This window comes from Oncorhynchus tshawytscha, unplaced genomic scaffold, assembly GCF_018296145.1.
Source record: "Oncorhynchus tshawytscha isolate Ot180627B unplaced genomic scaffold, Otsh_v2.0 Un_contig_4004_pilon_pilon, whole genome shotgun sequence".
Taxonomy (NCBI): domain Eukaryota; kingdom Metazoa; phylum Chordata; class Actinopteri; order Salmoniformes; family Salmonidae; genus Oncorhynchus; species Oncorhynchus tshawytscha.
Genome location: NW_024609736.1, coordinates 157,501 through 176,042, shown reverse-complemented (window position 1 = coordinate 176,042; position 18,542 = coordinate 157,501).

The window sequence follows — 18,542 nt, the reverse complement described above, 5'->3', positions numbered from 1 at the left end:
ATGATGGAGGAAGGACTAGGAGAATGATGGCGGAAGGACTAGGTGAATGATGGAGGGAGGACTAGGAGAAATGGCGGAAGGACTAGGAGAATGGTGGAGGGAGGACTAGGAGAATGATGGTGGAAGGACTAGGAGAATGATGGAGGGAGAACTAGGAGAATGATGGAGGGAGGACTAGGAGAATGATGGAGGGAGGACTAGGAGAATGATGGAGGGAGGACTAGGAGAATGATGGAGGGAGAACTAGGAGAATGATGGAGGGAGGACTAGGAGAATGATGGAGGGAGGACTAGGAGAATGATGGAGGGAGGACTAGGAGAATGATGGAGGGAGAACGAGGAGAATGATGGAGGGAAGACTAGGAGAATGATGGAGGGAGGAGTATGAGAATGATGGAGGGAGGACTAAGAGAATGATAGAGGGAGGACTAGGAGAATGATGGAGGGAGAACCAGGAGAATGATGGAGGGAGGACTAGGAGAATGATGGAGGGAGGATGAGGAGAATGATGGAGGGAGAACTATGAGAATGATGGAGGGAGAACTAGAATGATAGAGGGAGAACTAGGAGAATGATGGAGGGAGGACTAGGAGAATGATGGAGGGAGGACTAGGACAATGATGGATGGAGGACTAGGAGAGTGATGGAGGGAGGACTAGGAGAATGATGGAGGGAGGACTAGGAGAATGATGGAGGGAGGACTAGGAGAATGATGGAGAGAGGACTAGGAGAATGATGGAGGGAGGACTAGGAGAATGATGGCGGAAGGACTAGGAGAATGATGGAGGGAGGACTAGGAGAATGATGGAGGGAGGACTAGGAGAATGATGGAGGGAGAACTAGGAGAATGATGGAGGGAGAACGAGGAGAATGATGGAGGGAAGACTAGGAGAATGATGGAGGGAGGAGTATGAGAATGATGGAGGGAGGACTAGGAGAATGATAGAGGGAGGACTAGAGAATGATGGAGGGAGGACTAGGAGAATGATGAAGGGAGAACTAGAAATGATAGAGGGAGGACTAGGAGAATGATGGAGGGAGGACTAGTAGAGAATGATGGAGGGAGGACTAGGAGAATGATGGAGGGAGGACTAGGAGAATGATGGAGGGAGGACTAGGAGAATGATGAAGGGAGAACTAGAGAATGATGGATGGAGGACTAGGAGAATGATGGCAAAGGACTAGGAGAATGATGGATGGAGGACTAGGAGAATGATAGAGGGAGAACTAGGAGAATGATGGAGGGAGGACTAGGAGAATGATGGAGGGAGGAAAATGAGAATGATGGATGGAGGACTAGGAGAGTGATGGAGGGAGGACTAGGAGAATTATGGAGGGAGGACTAGGAGAATAATGAAGGGAGAACTAGAATGATAGATGGAGGACTAGGAGAATGATGGAGGAAGGACTAAGAAAATGATGGATGGAGGATGAGGAGAATGATGGAGGGAGGACTAGGAGAATGACGGAGGGAGGACTAGGAGAATGATGGAGGGAGGACTAGGAGAATGATGGAGGGAGGACTAGGAGAATGATGGAGGGAGGACTAGGAGAATGATGGAGGGAGGACTAGGAGAATGATGGAGGAGGACTAGGAGAATGATGGAGGGAGGACTAGGAGAATGATGGAGGGAGGACTAGGAGAAATGATGGAGGGAGGACTAGGAGAATGATGGAGGGAGAACTAGGAGAATGATGGAGGGAAGACTAGGAGAATGATGGAGGGAGGACTAGAAGAATGATGGAGGGAGGACTAGGAGAATGATGGAGGGAGAACTAGGAGAATGATGGAGGGAGAACTAGGAGAATGATAGAGGGAGGACTAGGAGAATGATGGATGGAGAACTAGGAGAATGATGGAGGGAGGACTAGGAGAATGATGGAGGGAGAACCAGGAGAACGATAGAGGGAGGACTAGGAGAATGATGGAGGGAGAACTAGAATGATAGAGGGAGAATGATGGAGGGAGGACTAGGAGAATGATGGAGGGAGGACTAGGACAATGATGGATGGAGGACTAGGAGAGTGATGGAGGGAGGACTAGGAGAATGATGGAGAGAGGACTAGGAGAATGATGGAGGGAGGACTAGGAGAATGATGGCGGAAGGACTAGGAGAATGATGGAGGGAGAACTAGGAGAATGATGGAGGGAGAACTAGGAGAATGATGGAGGGAAGACTAGGAGAATGATGGAGGGAGGAGTATGAGAATGATAGAGGGAGGACTAGGAGAATGATGACAGGAGGACTAGGAGAATGATGGAGGGAGGACTAGGAGAATGATGGATGGAGGACTAGTAGAATGATGGAGGGAGGACTAGGAGAATGATGGAGGGAGAACTAGGAGAATGATGGAGGAAGGACTAGGAGAATGATGGAGGGAGACCTAGGAGAATGATGGAGGGAGGACTAGGAGAATGATGGCGGAAGGAATAGGAGAATGATGGAGGGATGACTAGGAGAATGATGGAGGGAAGACTATGAGAATGATGGAGGGAGGACTAGGAGAATGATGGAGGGAGGACTAAGAGAATGATAGAGGGAGGACTAGGAGAATGATGAAGGGAGAACTAGAATGATAGAGGGAGGACTAGGAAAATGATGGATGGAGGACTAGGACAATGATGGATGGAGGACTATGAGAGTGATGGAGGGAGGACTAGGAGAATGATGGAGGGAGGAGTAGGAGAATGATGGAGGGAGGACTAGGAGAATGATGGAGAGAGGACTAGGAGAATGATGGAGGGAGGACTAGGAGAATGATGGCGGAAGGACTAGGAGAATGATGGAGGGAGGACAAGGAGAATGATGGAGGGAGGACTAGGAGAATGATGGAGGGAGAACTAGGAGAATGATAGATGGAGGACTAGGAGAATGATGGAGGGAGGACTAGGAGAATGATGGAGGGAGGACTAGGAGAATGATGGAGGGAGGACTAGGAGAATGATGGAGGGAGGACTAGGAGAATGATGGAGGGAGGACTAGGAGAATGATGGAGGGAGGACTAGGAGAATGATGGAGGGAGGACTAGGAGAATGATGGAGGGAGGACTAGGAGAATGATGGCGGGAAGGACTAGGTGAATGATGGAGGGAGGACTAGGAGAAATGGCGGGAAGGACTAGGAGAATGATGGAGGGAGGACTAGGAGAATGATGGAGGGAGGACTAGGAGAATGATGGAGGGAGAACTAGGAGAATGATGGAGGGAGGACTAGGAGAATGATGGAGGGAGGACTAGGAGAATGATGGAGGGAGAACTAGGAGAAATGATGGAGGGAGAACTAGGAGAATGATGGAGGGAGGACTAGGAGAATGATGGAGGGAGGACTAGAAGAATGATGGAGGGAGGACTAGGAGAATGATGGAGGGAGAACTAGGAGAATGATGGAGGGAGAACTAGGAGAATGATAGAGGGAGGACTAGGAGAATGATGGATGGAGAACTAGGAGAATGATGGAGGGAGGACTAGGAGAATGATGGAGGGAGAACCAGGAGAACGATAGAGGGAGGACTAGGAGAATGATGGAGGGAGGATGAGGAGAATGATGGAGGGAGAACTATGAGAATGATGGAGGGAGAACTAGAATGATAGAGGGAGAACTAGGAGAATGATGGAGGGAGGACTAGGAGAATGATGGAGGGAGGACTAGAAAATGATGGATGGAGGACTAGTAGAGGATGGAGGGAGGACTAGGAGAATGATGGGGGAGGACTAGGAGAATGATGGAGGGAGGACTAGGAGAATGATGGCGGAAGGACTAGGAGAATGATGGAGGGAGATAAAAGTCTACAGGACTAGGAGAAAATAAATAAAAACAGCAGGGGATGAGGTAGGTAAAATGGGTGGGCTATTTACCGATGATGGAGGGAGGACTAGGAGAATGATGGAGGGAGAACTAGGAGAATGATGGAGGGAGAACTAGGAGAATGATAGATGGAGGACTAGGAGAATGATGGCAGGAGGACTAGGAGAATGATGGATGGAGGACTAGGAGAATGATGGCAGAAGTACTAGGAGAATAATGAAGGGAGAACTAGAATGATAGAGGGAGGACTAGGAGAATGATGGAGGGAGGACTAGGAGAATGATGGAGGGAGGACTAGGAGAATGATGGAGGGAGGACTAGGAGAATGATGGAGGGAGGACTAGGAGAATGATGGAGGGAGAACTAGGAGAATGATGGAGGGAGAACTAGGAGAATGATGGAGGGAGGACTAGGAGAATGATGGAGGGAGGACTAGGAGAATGATGGAGGGAGGACTAGGAGAATGATGGAGGGAGAACTAGGAGAATGATGGAGGGAGGACTAGGAGAATGATGGAGGGAGGAGAGAGAGAAAGAGGGAGATATCGCTTAGAGCAAAAATATTCATATTAACTCCTTTTCGGACTTTGACTGTCTTTGAGTACAACCAAGGTCAGGTGACATGGACCTATCGAGTCCACACTGAAGCATGACTAACATGTTCCCCACAATACATGACCGTATTGTAAACCTCCATAGTGTAGACCCTCCTACACCCTCTTAAGATATCACTAACACTGTCCTTACCCAGATGTGTGTTCTTCCATAGCCTCACAGTATGTATTTGAGAAGATTAGTTGGCTTACAGGGTTCTTAAGAGCGGAATACTGCAGGGAAATCATTAAGCTGTGTGATAGGGAGCAGGTTTCACTGGTTAAACACACCTATAGCACAGGGATATGAATACACAACGGAACGTACAGTGTTTTAATCATTCATGAACACTAACAACACCACTGTGTGTAGACACACACACAGACTGTAGGTATGCACACACACGTAACACTCAGACACACACACAGCCCCTCTCTCTCTCCATCTCTCACTCTCTCCTTTCAAAGCTCTACTTATCTTGGCCTGGATCAGTGGTGAGTCAAAGACAGACACTAGAGAGCTGCAGGTAAGTGATGCTTATATGAGGGTTATTTCCTCTGGCTTGTGAAGTAAAGCACATGCTTAATTGCCATCCTCACCTGACCAATTGTATAATTTCCTTTATTTTTTCACAACAGCCTCTCCTGCCCAGACTAGGAGCAGGTAATGAGCTGGAGGTGTCCCCCAAAGCTTTAGACAAGGCGGCTTGAAATAGGTTTCACTAATTTACCAATTACTCATAAGGTACAGTCGTGAGAGAGCGAGTGTCCCTGAGTACCTAGCTAGCTACCCCCACCACCACCACTCCTATATCCTCTTAGTGAGAGAGCAAGATCCCCAAGTCATTAAGTAGCTAGCTACCCCCACCACCACTCCTATAGCCTCTTAGTGAGAGAGCAACTTCCCCAAGTCATTGAGTAGCTAGCTACCCCCATCACCACTTCTCCTATATCCTCTTAGTGAGAGAGCAACTTCCCCAAGTCATTGAGTAGTAAGCTACCCCCACCACCACCACTCCTATATCCTCTTAGTGAGAGAGCGAGTTCCCCAAGTCATTGAGTAGCTATCTACTCCCACCACCACTCCTATAGCCTCTTAGTGAGAGAGCGAGTTCCCCAAGTCATTGAGTAGCTAGCTACCCCCACCACCACCACTCCTATAGCCTCTTAGTGAGAGAGCGAGTTCCCCAAGTCATTGAGTAGCTAGCTACCCCCACCACCACTCCTACAGCCTCTTAGGGCGGCAGGGTAGCCTAGTGGTTAGAGCGTTGGACTAGTAACCGGAACTGCAAGTTCAAACCCCGAGCTGACAAGGTACAAATCTGTCATTCTGCCCCTGAACAGGCAGTTAACCCACTGGTCCTAGGCCGTCATTGAAAATAAGAATCTGTTCTTAACTGACTTGCCTGGTTAAATAAAGATAAAATAAAATTTAAATAAAATTAGTGAGAGAGCGAGTTCCCCAAGTCTTTGAGTAGCTAGCTACCCCCACCACCACTCCTATAGCTTCTTAGTGAGCGAGTTCCCCAAGTCTTTGAGTAGCTAGCTACCCCCACCACCACTCCTATAGCTTCTTAGTGAGAGAGCGAGTTCCCCAAGTCTTTGAGTAGCTAGCTACCCCCACCACCACTCCTATAGCTTCTTAGTGAGAGAGCGAGTTCCCCAAGTCTTTGAGTAGCTAGCTACCCCCACCACCACTCCTATAGCTTCATAGTGAGAGAGCGAGTTCCCCAAGTCTTTGAGTAGCTAGCTACCCCCACCACCACTCCTATAGCTTCTTAGTGAGAGAGCGAGTTCCCCAAGTCTTTGAGTAGCTAGCTACCCCCACCACCACTCCTATAGCTTCTTAGTGAGAGAGCGAGTTCCCCAAGTCATTGAGTAGCTAGCTATCCCCACCACTACTCCTATAGCCTCTTAGTGAGAGAGCGAGTTCCCCAAGTCTTTGAGTAGCTAGCTACCCCCACCACCACTCCTATAGCCTCTTAGTGAGAGAGCGAGTTCCCCAAGTCTTTGAGTAGCTAGCTACCCCCACCACCACTCCTATAGCCTCTTAGTGAGAGAGCGAGTTCCCCAAGTCTTTGAGTAGCTAGCTACCCCCACCACCACTCCTATAGCCTCTTAGTGAGAGAGCGAGTTCCCCAAGTCTTTGAGTAGCTAGCTACCCCCACCACCACTCCTATAGCCTCTTCCCACTGCAGTCACCATCACTCCATTACTGCGGTCTCCGCTCCTCTGCTCATCCTTTGGCCTTTTCCACTTCTGTGAGGAAACTTGGTCCCATCTGCACTTTGGAAATTAGCATGCTCCTCTTGTGCCTTGGAGGGAGGGAGGTAGGGATTGTTTGTGGGAGTGGAGTGAGGGAGTGTGTGAATGTGTTGGCGTTGGCAAGACTGCTTCTGTGTTTAAGTGAGTTGGGACCAGTCCCGCTGACCAGATGATCATGAGTTGGGTGTCTGGAGACATGAAGACTTATGAGAACAGGGATCAGCTTCACACGAACAAAGTTTTGCTCCAGGTGGAAATCACATTTTTCACTGATAGAAACACTTTCCCAAGATGTGTTCCACTGATTCCCTCCCATCAAAACCTAACCTGAGGAATTTCAGGTCTCAATGACATAAAACTAAGCTTCATTTTTGGTTATATTGGCCTGAATACTCGTTATGTGTGAGTCTAAGCACATCAATCCCTGAGAGTGGCTGTGCCATTGCTTCAGTGTGGACATCATGCGTCCAATGTGCGACACATGCGTTTAATGTGTGCACACACTGTAAGTGTGAGTGTGAGTGTGAGTGTGTGTGTGTGTGTGTGTGTGTGTGTGTGTGTGTGTGTGTGTGTGTGTGTGTGTGTGTGTGTGTGTGTGTGTGTGAGTGTGTGTGTGTGTGTGTGTGTGTGTGTGTGAGTGTGAGTGTGAGTGTGTGTGTGTGTGTGTGTGTGTGTGTGTGTGTGTGTGTGTGTGTGTGTGTGTGTGTGTGAGTGTGAGTGTGAGTGTGTGTGTGTGTGTGTGTGTGTGTGTGAGTGTGTGTGTGAGTGTGTGTGTGTGTGTGTGTGTGTGTGTGTGTGTGTGAGTGTGAGTGTGTGTGTGTGTGTGTGTGTGTGTGTGTGTGTGTGTGTGTGTGTGAGTGTGAGTGTGTGTGTGTCTGTAGCAAGAGTGTATCCAGAGAGTAGAACATGTTCCTGCCTTTCTCATCAGTCAATGAGTACCTTGAACTCCAGGGTAATTGTGACTAATTAAGACAAATAATTGAGTCAATTAAGCCGTGAAAGAGTTTGAATAAAACAGAGAGTTGATCTGTCTGTCCAAGCGGTGCATGTCAAATATTATGTCACTGCACTCATTCTTCTCTAGTCACTCGCTCCCCTCACAAACTACTGTATATGTGTCTTACATACAGCTCTCTCTGTATCTCTTGCTCTCTACTGTACCTCTCTGTTCCTCCCCCTCTCTCGTCCTCTCATCCCCCACATGCTAATGGACTCCACAACCCCTCCTCCCTTCCCATGTCTGTCTAATCAAAAATCAATTAAAAACACCTTGCCACCAAGTCTCGAGAGCCCGGCCCGGGCTGAGGGTGGAACGGAAACACTTCTCCCTCTATTCTCTCTCTCCTCTCTCTCTCTCCCTCTGTTCTCTCTCCTCTCTCTCTCTCTCTCTCCCTCTATTCTCTCTCCTCTCTCTCTCTCTCTCTCTCCTTCTATTCTCTATCCTCTCTCTCTTTCTCTCTCCCTCTATTCTCTCTCCTCTCTCTCTTTCTCTCTCCCTCTATTCTCTCTCCTCTCTCTCTCTCTCCCTCTATTCTCTCTCCTTCTATTCTCTATCCTCTCTCTCTTTCTCTCTCCCTCTATTCTCTCTCCTCTCTCTCTTTCTCTCTCCCTCTATTCTCTCTCCTCTCTCTCTTTTCTCTCTCCTCTCTCTCTCTCTCCCTCTATTCTCTCTCCTCTCTCTCTCTCTCTCTCTCTCTCTGTTCTATTTCTCTCCACTCTTTGCGTCTCTCTTCCTGTGCTAAGCACCGCCCCTCCTGTCTACTGGAAGTTCGCAAAATGATTTACGAGAACTGAGAACTTAATTTATATATTATTTTCCTGCTGCATCCTCTCATTTATTTATTAGATTTTTCTCCCCGCCACGCTGCCTCTTCCTGTCTCTGGCGTGGAAGAGGAGGAGGAGGAGAGGAGGACGGGAGGATGGGATTAGAGGGGTAATGTGGTCTCAGGGCAGACCAGCAGACTGGCAGGCCTGCAGACATGGAACAGATCTGTCCCACAGTTAATGGCATTAGTGCTGTCTCTGAGCTGAATGAGGGAGGGGAGGGATGGAGGAAGAGAGGAGGGGGGAGGGAGGGAGGGAGGGAGGGGGGAGGGAGGGAGGGGAGGGGTGGGTTAGGGGAGGGGAGGGGAGGGGAGTCCGACTGGGAGAGACAGACAAACATATTAAAACTGCCTCTCTACCGGCCACACACCTACTGTTTACTTTACTCCAACTAAACTGTGTGTCCCTCAACACACACTCTCCATCTGCACCTGTACACACAGCAATACACTTACATGCACTCCTGCACCGATTCACACAAATGCTCTCAAACAAACAAACAAAAATACACACACATTCATGCGTATTCATGTACGCACACACACACACCACACAAACACATAGAAACACCCACAGCACACATGGATACAAACAGAAACAACTTTTTTTTCTCTCTCCATGTCAGGTGCAAATGGACTTCAGTGCAAAGGCAAACACGGTGCTCAGCAGAGAGGGGACATCATTGTCGACTCTGTCGACTGTCTATGCGGATAAAGCTACAATCACTCCTCTCCGAGCTAGTCTCTCCTTTACTCATTTGCACTTCCACAGTTTTCTAACAAGGTGTTACTGATCCTTGCGGCTTTGGTGACGTCAACACCAACACCACGTTCTCCTGGCTGTCTCTCAGTAGAGTGTCCAAACACAGCAGTCCTCCCAGCCTCCCTGCCTGGGTATCAAAGCCCCAAGGAACCACCACCAACACAGGCTCAAATTACCCTCAGCAGCTTGCTGGGAGAGACACAAACACACAGCAGAGCAGAGAGGAGAGACCAGAGGAGAGACCAGAGACGAGAGAGAGACAACACAACACAGGTGGGGAGGGAGAGCGAGTGAGAGACAGAGAGACAGGGAGATAGATAGTGAGAGAGAGTGTGAGAGAGAGAGGGTGAGAGACAGAGAGACAGGGAGATAGATAGAGAGATAGCGAGAGAGAGAGAGAGTGTGAGAGAGAGAGGGTGAGAGACAGAGAGAGAGAGAGAGAGAGAGAGAGAGAGGGTGAGAGAGAGGGGGGAAGGATCAGCAATGAAATGCCAGGGACAGCTGGAGGAGAGGACAGGAGAAAGGGCAGACAAAGAGAGGAGAGGAGGAGAGTTGTAGCCTTTTAAACATGCACACATCTAGTGCATGAACTTTGGCATTGTTACTGGCAACAGGAGAGGGAGTGGAGAGGGAATGAGAGAGGACACTGACAGACAGGTGGAGCCAACGCACACTGGCTTGTGATGGATGAAGAGGAGATTTAGTAAATATACATGGAGTCCTCCTCCCTGGCACGTTGTGCTGCCTCAGCACACAGCAGATTGGCTGCTTCGCCCCATTGTCTCCCTCCACCTGAAAAAGGTTAAGTCATGAAAATATTGTCTCGGATCATGAAAATATTAACAAGTCTGCCCCTCCCTGCTAACGTGAACCTAGTCACAGGCAGAAGGGGAGAGGATAGAGTATGGAGGAGAGAGAAAGAGAGGAGGGGGGTAGAGAGATACTAACTTAGCCTCCAGTGCTCTCTCTTTTTATCTCTGTGTATCTAAGGCCACCTCGGGCTCCAAAGGTGTGTCTGCAAACAGCTTTAGACAGAGCTAATGATTCCATAGGGGAGAGCTGTCATAGCCGCCCCCCACACAGGTCCTCCTGAGCCCCCAGGAAGGTGTGTGGTTGTAAGGGGAGAGGCTTTACAGGTATAGGCCCTGGTAAAGGTCACCTACTGATGGAGAATGGAGATAGGGCTCCCAGTGGTCACTCTGCATATAAAGGGATGGATTAAGGGCCACTGTTTTTCCTGATTGAAATTCCTTAACACACAGCTCCTGCACCAGTGATTCTGAGCCTCAAAATAATTAAGCGTTCAGGCATTTATAGCATATGGTACTTTATTTTGACATTGGGCTTCACTATATTAGCATATTAGCATAGTACTGTTTAAAGCATATTGCTTTGAATACTCTGAAGAATGACCTTTATGTTATGGTAACTGAATGCTAACTTTATGCTCACTGTGTGAATACTGTACAGGGTTATAGCTGTAGTGTTTGTCCAATATGACCGTAATCTCATACTCCAGTCCACCGCTCCAGCCTCTGCATCACCACAGAACAGCACTGGCCGCTAGGATAGACAGCACTTCATCAATCACTCTCCTGTCCTGACACTCTGCCAACACACTGCATGGAGATGATGAGAGGAAAGCCTTTCATGTACTACCTGCCTTTCACTTCAGTAAACACACACACACACACACCAACACACACTCGTAATAATTTCACTGAAATCAAAAAACAGAAATCCCTCTCGCCGCCAATTTATCAAGCTGCCACTTTCTGTCAGTGCTGTGTCGTCACAGCCTTTTATCCCCAGCATCATTATTTTGTGTCTCAATGGCAGAGACAGTCTCTAGCTGTGGAGGCAGAGGAACCGCAAGGCAGAGACAGTCTCTAGCTGTGGAGGCAGAGGAACATCAAGGCAGAGACAGTCTCTAGCTGTGGAGGCAGAGGAACATCAAGGGAGAGACAGTCTCTAGCTGTGGAGGCAGAGGAACATCAAGGCAGAGACAGTCTCTAGCTGTGGAGGCAGAGGAACATCAAGGCAGAGACAGTCTCTAGCTGTGGAGGCAGAGGAACCGCAAGGCAGAGACAGTCTCTAGCTGTGGAGGCAGAGGAACATCAAGGGAGAGACAGTCTCTGGCTGTGGAGGCAGAGGAACATCAAGGCAGAGAGTCTCTGGCTGTGGAGGCAGAGGAACATCAAGGCAGAGACAGTCTCTAGCTGTGGAGGCAGAGGAACCGCAAGGCAGAGACAGTCTCTAGCTGCACTCTCCATGATGTCCTCCATGGTGTCCTCCATGGTGTCCTCCATGATGTCCTCCATTATGTCCTCCATGGTGTCCTCCATGATGTCCTCCATTATGTCCTCCATGGTGTCCTCCATTAGTCTCTGGTGTCTCCAGATGTCCTCCATTATGTCCTCCAGGTGTCCTCCATTAGCCTCCATGGTGTCAGAGGAACATCAATGATGTCCTCCAGATGTCCTCCATGGTGTCCTCCATGATGTCCTCCATGATGTCTCCATGATGTCCTCCAGGTGTCATCTCCAGGTGTCCTCAAGGCAGAGACAGTGGCTGGGAGGCAGAGGAACATCAAGGCAGAGTGTCCTCCACCTCCATGATGTCCTCCCGTGATGTCCTCCGTGATGTCCTCCATGATGTCCTCCATGATGTCCTCCATGATGGATGTCCTCCCGTGATGTCCTCCGTGATGTCCTCCATGATGTCCTCCATTATGTCCTCCATGATGTCCTCCATTATGTCCTCCATGGTGTCCTCCATTATGTCCTCCATGGTGTCCTCCATGGTGTCCTCCATGATGTCCTCCATGATGTCCTCCATGATGTCCTCCATTATGTCCTCCATGGTGTCCTCCATGGTGTCCTCCATGATGTCCTCCATTATGTCCTCCATTATGTCCTCCATGGTGTCCTCCATGGTGTCCTCCATTATGTCCTCCATGATGTCCTCCATGGTGTCCTCCATGGTGTCCTCCATGATGTCCTCCATGTCCTCCATGATGTCCTCCCATGATGTCCTCCATGATGTCCTCCCGTGATGTCCTCCATGATGTCCTCCATTATGTCCTCCATGATGTCCTCCATGATGTCCTCCATGGTGTCCTCCATGATGTCCTCCATGGTGTCCTCCATGGTGTCCTCCATGATGTCCTCCATGGTGTCCTCCATGATGTCCTCCATGGTGTCCTCCATGGTGTCCTCCATGATGTCCTCCATGATGTCCTCCATGATGTCCTCCATGGTGTCCTCCATTATGTCCTCCATGATGTCCTCCATGATGTCCTCCATGGTGTCCTCCATGATGTCCTCCAAATCAGAGGGAACAATAATCCTGTTACAATGAGGCATAATGAAAAAGAGCTTTTAGTGTTTTTCTGATCAGTCCACTAGAACACTTATTTGAACATCAGCAGTGGAGCATAAAAAGAGTCGCTTTAATCCGATTCATGGCGCTTTAAAAGCCTTACTGCACACGGCTGTGGAGTCCCAAATGGCCCCCTATTCCTTGTACGGTGCACTACTTTTGACCAGGGACTGGCTGATGGGCGCCTGACGTGTCTTCGTTAGTTTTCCGCTGTAAGCCCTGTAAGTAAGAAGATAGAGGGCTTGTCGGTTAGAGGGATGTGTGATTTTAGAGGGATGTGTGAGAGGGATGTGTGATTTTAGAGGGATGTGTGATTTGACCAGTGAATAGCTGCACAGCCCACACACTAGCTGTATGCAGCCACTGCAGTGAAAACTCACACACTAGGAGGGGGACACACATACAGTGTGCTGTGACGCACTTAAGCGTAGTGGGTGCGGAGTCAGGCGCAGGAGGCAGAAAGTACTGAGTAGTGCTTTATTTAGTCACGGAGAAAATCATGCGCGCCAAAACTCACAGGCGCAACAAACACAATACCCAAAACCAGGACCTAACAAGTCCAGAGGGAAAACCCCAAAACGAAACACGCTACCAACACGCTACCACACACAAACACAGTGGGGAAAAATAAGCCCGCACAAAGAGCAGGCGGGCCGAGCAGTTTAAATAGCCCAACTAAATGTAAACAAGAAACAGGTGTAACTAATAAGACAAAACCAGCAGCTAGTAGACCGGTGACGACGTCCGCCGTCCTTCCTGTTCGACGTCCGCCGAACAGGAAGAGGAGCCACCTTCAGTAGGAGTCGCGACATATGCACACACACTCACACATGCACACACACAGTACATGCACACTGATTAGGGGATTCCGTGAGACTTACTCCCCCTCCTCCCTCAAGATAGGGAGACTCTGGGAAGTACTCTCAGTGGCCCCAGCCAAAGTCGGCACTGAATCTTGCTCAGACAGAACGTTCTGGTCTGTTTATAAGATACTATTATAGACATATGGTACAGACTATGGTTATACATAATTCAAATCAATTTCATACGATTATATGGCTTCAGGGTGGAATATTCTAGTCATTCATATAAATTCCATCAACACATGCGATTCATGGCGCTTTAAAAGCCTTACTGCACATGGCTTTGGAGTCCCAAATGGCCCCCTATTCCCTGTACGGTGCACTACTTTTGACCAGGGACTGGCTGATGGGCGCCTGACGTGTCTTCGTTAGTTTTCCGCTGTAAGCCCTGTAAGTAAGAAGATACTAATTAGAGGGCTTTGGATGTGTGATTTGACCAGTGAATAGCTGCACAGCCCACACACTAGCTGTATGCAGCCACTGCAGTGAAAACTCACACACTAGGAGGGGGACACACATACAGTATGCACACACACTCACACAAAAACACACATGCACACACACATTTTCATGCAGGCACACATACAGTACATGCACACACACACGCACGCACACATGCACACACACAATCATGCAGGCACACACACACACACATGAACACACTCACACACACACACACACACGTATGTTCTCTCACTACATCACTACACACCTACACATCCGTCCATGGCTCACACACAGGAATTCATCTATCAGTGGTTCACATTGCCCTCCAGCTAGCTGGAGCTGCTGCAGACATTGATCAAACTGACTGTTAACATGAAGAAGTTCAAAATCTCACTTTTCTAATCCCTTTACTGCCAACAACCTTCCTCACCCCCATAGCGGAAACAAAAGATACACACTTTGACACACACTCATATTCACAAAAATACATGCATGTTTTCAAACTAATTTGCACGCTGGCATGCACACAACTGAACACACATAATCAACGGAAAACTCACCCAGAAATGTAAACAAATCTAGGGTTTTTCTCCCCTCTCAAACCTCCATTGAAGGAATGAAATCCCTGCAAGAGGTGGTTGTAGTGTGAGTATAGCAGCATCACACAGAGTTCCACTGAACTTCCTCTGCAGTCTCTTTGTGTGTTTATGATGTGGCCAACATGCGTCCATGCTAACCTATGGAAGTAAACCAGGGTCATGTTCCTCAACTTGTCCAATATTACATTTTCTATTCAAAAACCGTTTTGCTAAATTTTTCTTTGGTGTGCACCAATGTATGCAACCCAGGGTTTGGGCTTCTGCCCTCTGGTATTCCACCACTAGGTGGAGCTCTATGGAACAGACTGCACTGCTCAGACAGGAGCTCAGATGGAGCATGCTCATACACTGATGAATTATCATTTCAATTTCAATAAACACTCTTCACTTTCCAAGAAAACGTGGATGCATTGAGTTGTGCTTGTTGCATCCGGTGCTATAATCCCCATGGAAGGTAAAAGAACAGAGAGATGCTTAACATGTGTTCCCAAATCACACCTGCCTCCACATTATCATCATGCCACATGTGTGGGAAATATCCAACGCATACATACATGAAATACAATACATCTCTTGATATTACCTCTGAGAGTTATGAGAATCACAGAAGGCTCCAGTCAAGAGAAGGAGGAGAGGAATCACTCAGAGAGAAGTACTTGTATCACCATAATAAGCAACGGCCGTAAGGGTGGCTAGACATTACACAATTTTTGCCCCGATGAGCATTTCTCAAATCACAGACAAATAGATTACATTTTGGGGAAAACGTTAAGTCTCAGCCCTCAACGTGTTAGCACTTCTCCCAATTGCGATTGATAGTTCTTTTGGGCTCCCGGGCGCTCTATGGCACCCAGATCATTTACCAGACATGTTTGAAAAATGTGGCAGTGGTCCTATAAGATGAAAGGTGTGCCCAAGACTAATCTGCTGTCAGCCAATCAGCCAACTCAAAACTACATTATAACTTCCATTCTCTCATGATGGCCGGACATCGTCCCACATTTGAAGAAATAAACAGATCAAATCCAACATGTTTAGGCCTAATTCCACGTGTATTTTAGCGGTCTGCTCCGTTGGAATCGAACAGCATCTTTATTTCTCGCTGAAGGATTGATTCCTGCCATGTCAAAAGGCAAGTCTGTCCTTGTTACCAGCGAGAAAAAAGACTAGGGGCTAGATTCAATCCATGTCGCAGAAGTATCCGCCTTATATCTTGATAGACATTTAAAGGCATTCCCGGTAAACGCTGCATACTATGTCGGCTCAATCGGAAACAACCTTCACACTTTTTTATGCTGATCTTCCATGACACTTGACTGACTTGTCAAATGTGAGAGGTATGTTATTCAGGAGACCTGACACGGCATTGTAGTGTTTTGGGGGTCTTGGTTAAGCGCTCATCCTCTTTTCCCCTTTTCTCACTGAAGTGAGAAGACTGAGGTGAGAGCTCCTACACAAGGGAAAGAGAAGAGAGAGTGGAATGAACGTAAACAACGTTGCCTTCAGCGCCCGTTTCAATGTGGTTCCCAGAGAAGCCCCTCACTGGGGTTTAGAGTCGAGCCTGCCAACTGCTCAAGCCAGACCAAACAGTAACAAAAAAGTGTGCTTAGTTTGCACCAGAGTCAAAGAAAGGTATTGTCTTTTGTTTTGCAGTTCCGGAGCTATCAGCCTTTGTTCGAACAGTTTTGCATATTCATCCCCCTCACGGCCCACATAGATGTTAATGCACGCCCACACTAACACATCTGAGTGAGCAGGGCAAACAGATGCTCCATTTCTCATACTCACTCACTCTCTCTCTCTTTCTCTCTCACTCTCACTCTCTCTCTTTCCCTCTCTCTCTGTCTCCGTCTCTGTCTTTGTCTCTCTCCTCTCTCTCGTTTTTTCTGGGTTTCCTCTCACGCACTGCCCCCCACCCCCCACACACAAACTACACAAACTTTGTGAAAGAGAGAGTCGTTGGCAGCAGCCACCTCTCAGTGTGCTGGATCAGCTGAAATAGGATCCGGTGCTCAGATCCCGCTGTATGGCCTGATCTCCAGTCAGTGGAGTTAGCCTGCAGGGAGTCAGCTTAGAGCTGTGCGCCAGGGACACTGCTGCTTCACACACACTACAGAAGAGAAGATCAGGTCAAAAGTAGTGCACTACATAGTGAATAGGGTGTCATTTCAGACACAGCCAATAGCAACGACAGGGCTGTATCTATCTCACTAGCTGGTAATGGAGTTGGCATATGTAGGAGCTACTTTATCCACATGACATCATTCCTGGCGAATGTGATATGATGATTCAACAGTGTTTTGACATGAGAGGACAGAATTGTGATGATCCACATGACAGAACAACATGCCTAGCAACCTCCTCAGGCTCTAGTGTCACAACACTGACCTTGTAAGCACGATGTGTCAAACAGAATGTACTGTCAAGACAGAGTAGCATTCCAGGAAAGGATACCTTTAATAGCCAAAGTCATGTCACTACAGTTTCATGTTAGTTGGAGAGTAGTTACTGTTAAGTATTATCATAAGTATCATAAGTATTATAATAAGTATCACAAGTATTATCATAAGTATCATAAGTATTATCATAGCTATCATAAGTATTATCATAAGTATCATAAGTATTATCATAACTATCATAAGTATTATCATAACTATCATAAGTATTATCATAACTATCATAAGTATTATCATAAGTATCATAAGTATTATCACAAGTATCATAAGTATTATAATAACTATCATAAGTATTATCATAAGTATCATAAGTATTATCATAAGTATCATAAGTATTATCATAAGTATCATAAGTATTATAATAACTATCATAAGTATTATCATAAGTATTATCATAAGTATTATAATAACTATCATAATCATATATCATAATAATAACTATCATAAGTATTATCATAAGTATCATAAGTATTATCACAGGTATCATTATCATATCATAAGTATTATCATAAGTATTATAATAACTATCATAAGTATTATCATAAGTATCATAAGTATTATCATAACTATCATAAGTATTATAATAACTATCATAAGTATTATCATAAGTATCATAAGTATTATAATAACTATCATAAGTATTATCATAAGTATCATAAGTATTATAATAACTATCATAAGTATTATCATAAGTATCATAAGTATTATCATAGGTGCCTAAGTCTCCACCCCCTTGGATTTCTTCACATTTCATTGTGTTACAGAGTGGGATTAAAATAGATCTAATAGTCATGTTTAATTAACAAAATACTCTGTAATGCCAAAGTGGAAGAACATTTATTTTTATATTTTTTTAATGAATTACACATAAAGCACTAATGGACCTTGATTAGATAAGTATTCACCCCCGAGTCAACACATGTTAGAAACACCTTTGGCAGCGATTACAGCTGTGAGTCTTATTAGGTCTCTGAGAGCTTTGCACACCTGTATTGTGAAACATTTGTCCATTATTCTTTCAAGAATTATTCAAGATCTGTCAAGGTGTTGGGGATCACGGCTAGATAGCCATTTTAAAATCTTGCCTTAGATTTTCAAGTAGATTTACTGTAAGTCAAAAGTCTAAGTTGGCCACTCAGGAAAATTGACTGTCTTCTTGGTATGCAACTCCAGTGTAGATCTGGCCTGTGTTGTATGTTATTGTCCTGCTGAAAGGTGAATTCCTCTCCTAGTGTCTGCTGTAAAGCAGTGTAAAATCCTCTAGGATTTTGTCTGTGCTTAGCTCCATCTCATTTATTTTGATCCTGTAAATCTCCCCTGTCTTTGCCGATGTCAAGCAAACCCATACCATGATGCAACGACCACCATGATACCATACCATGATGCAACGACCACCATGCTTGAAAATAAGGAGGTAGTTACTCAGTGGTGTGTTGTGTTGGATTTGCTCCAAACATAAGGTTTTGTATTTAGGTCAAAAGGTTTTCTTTTGCAGTATTACTTTGGGTGCCTTGTTGCATACAGGATGTAGGATTCTGAATATTTGTA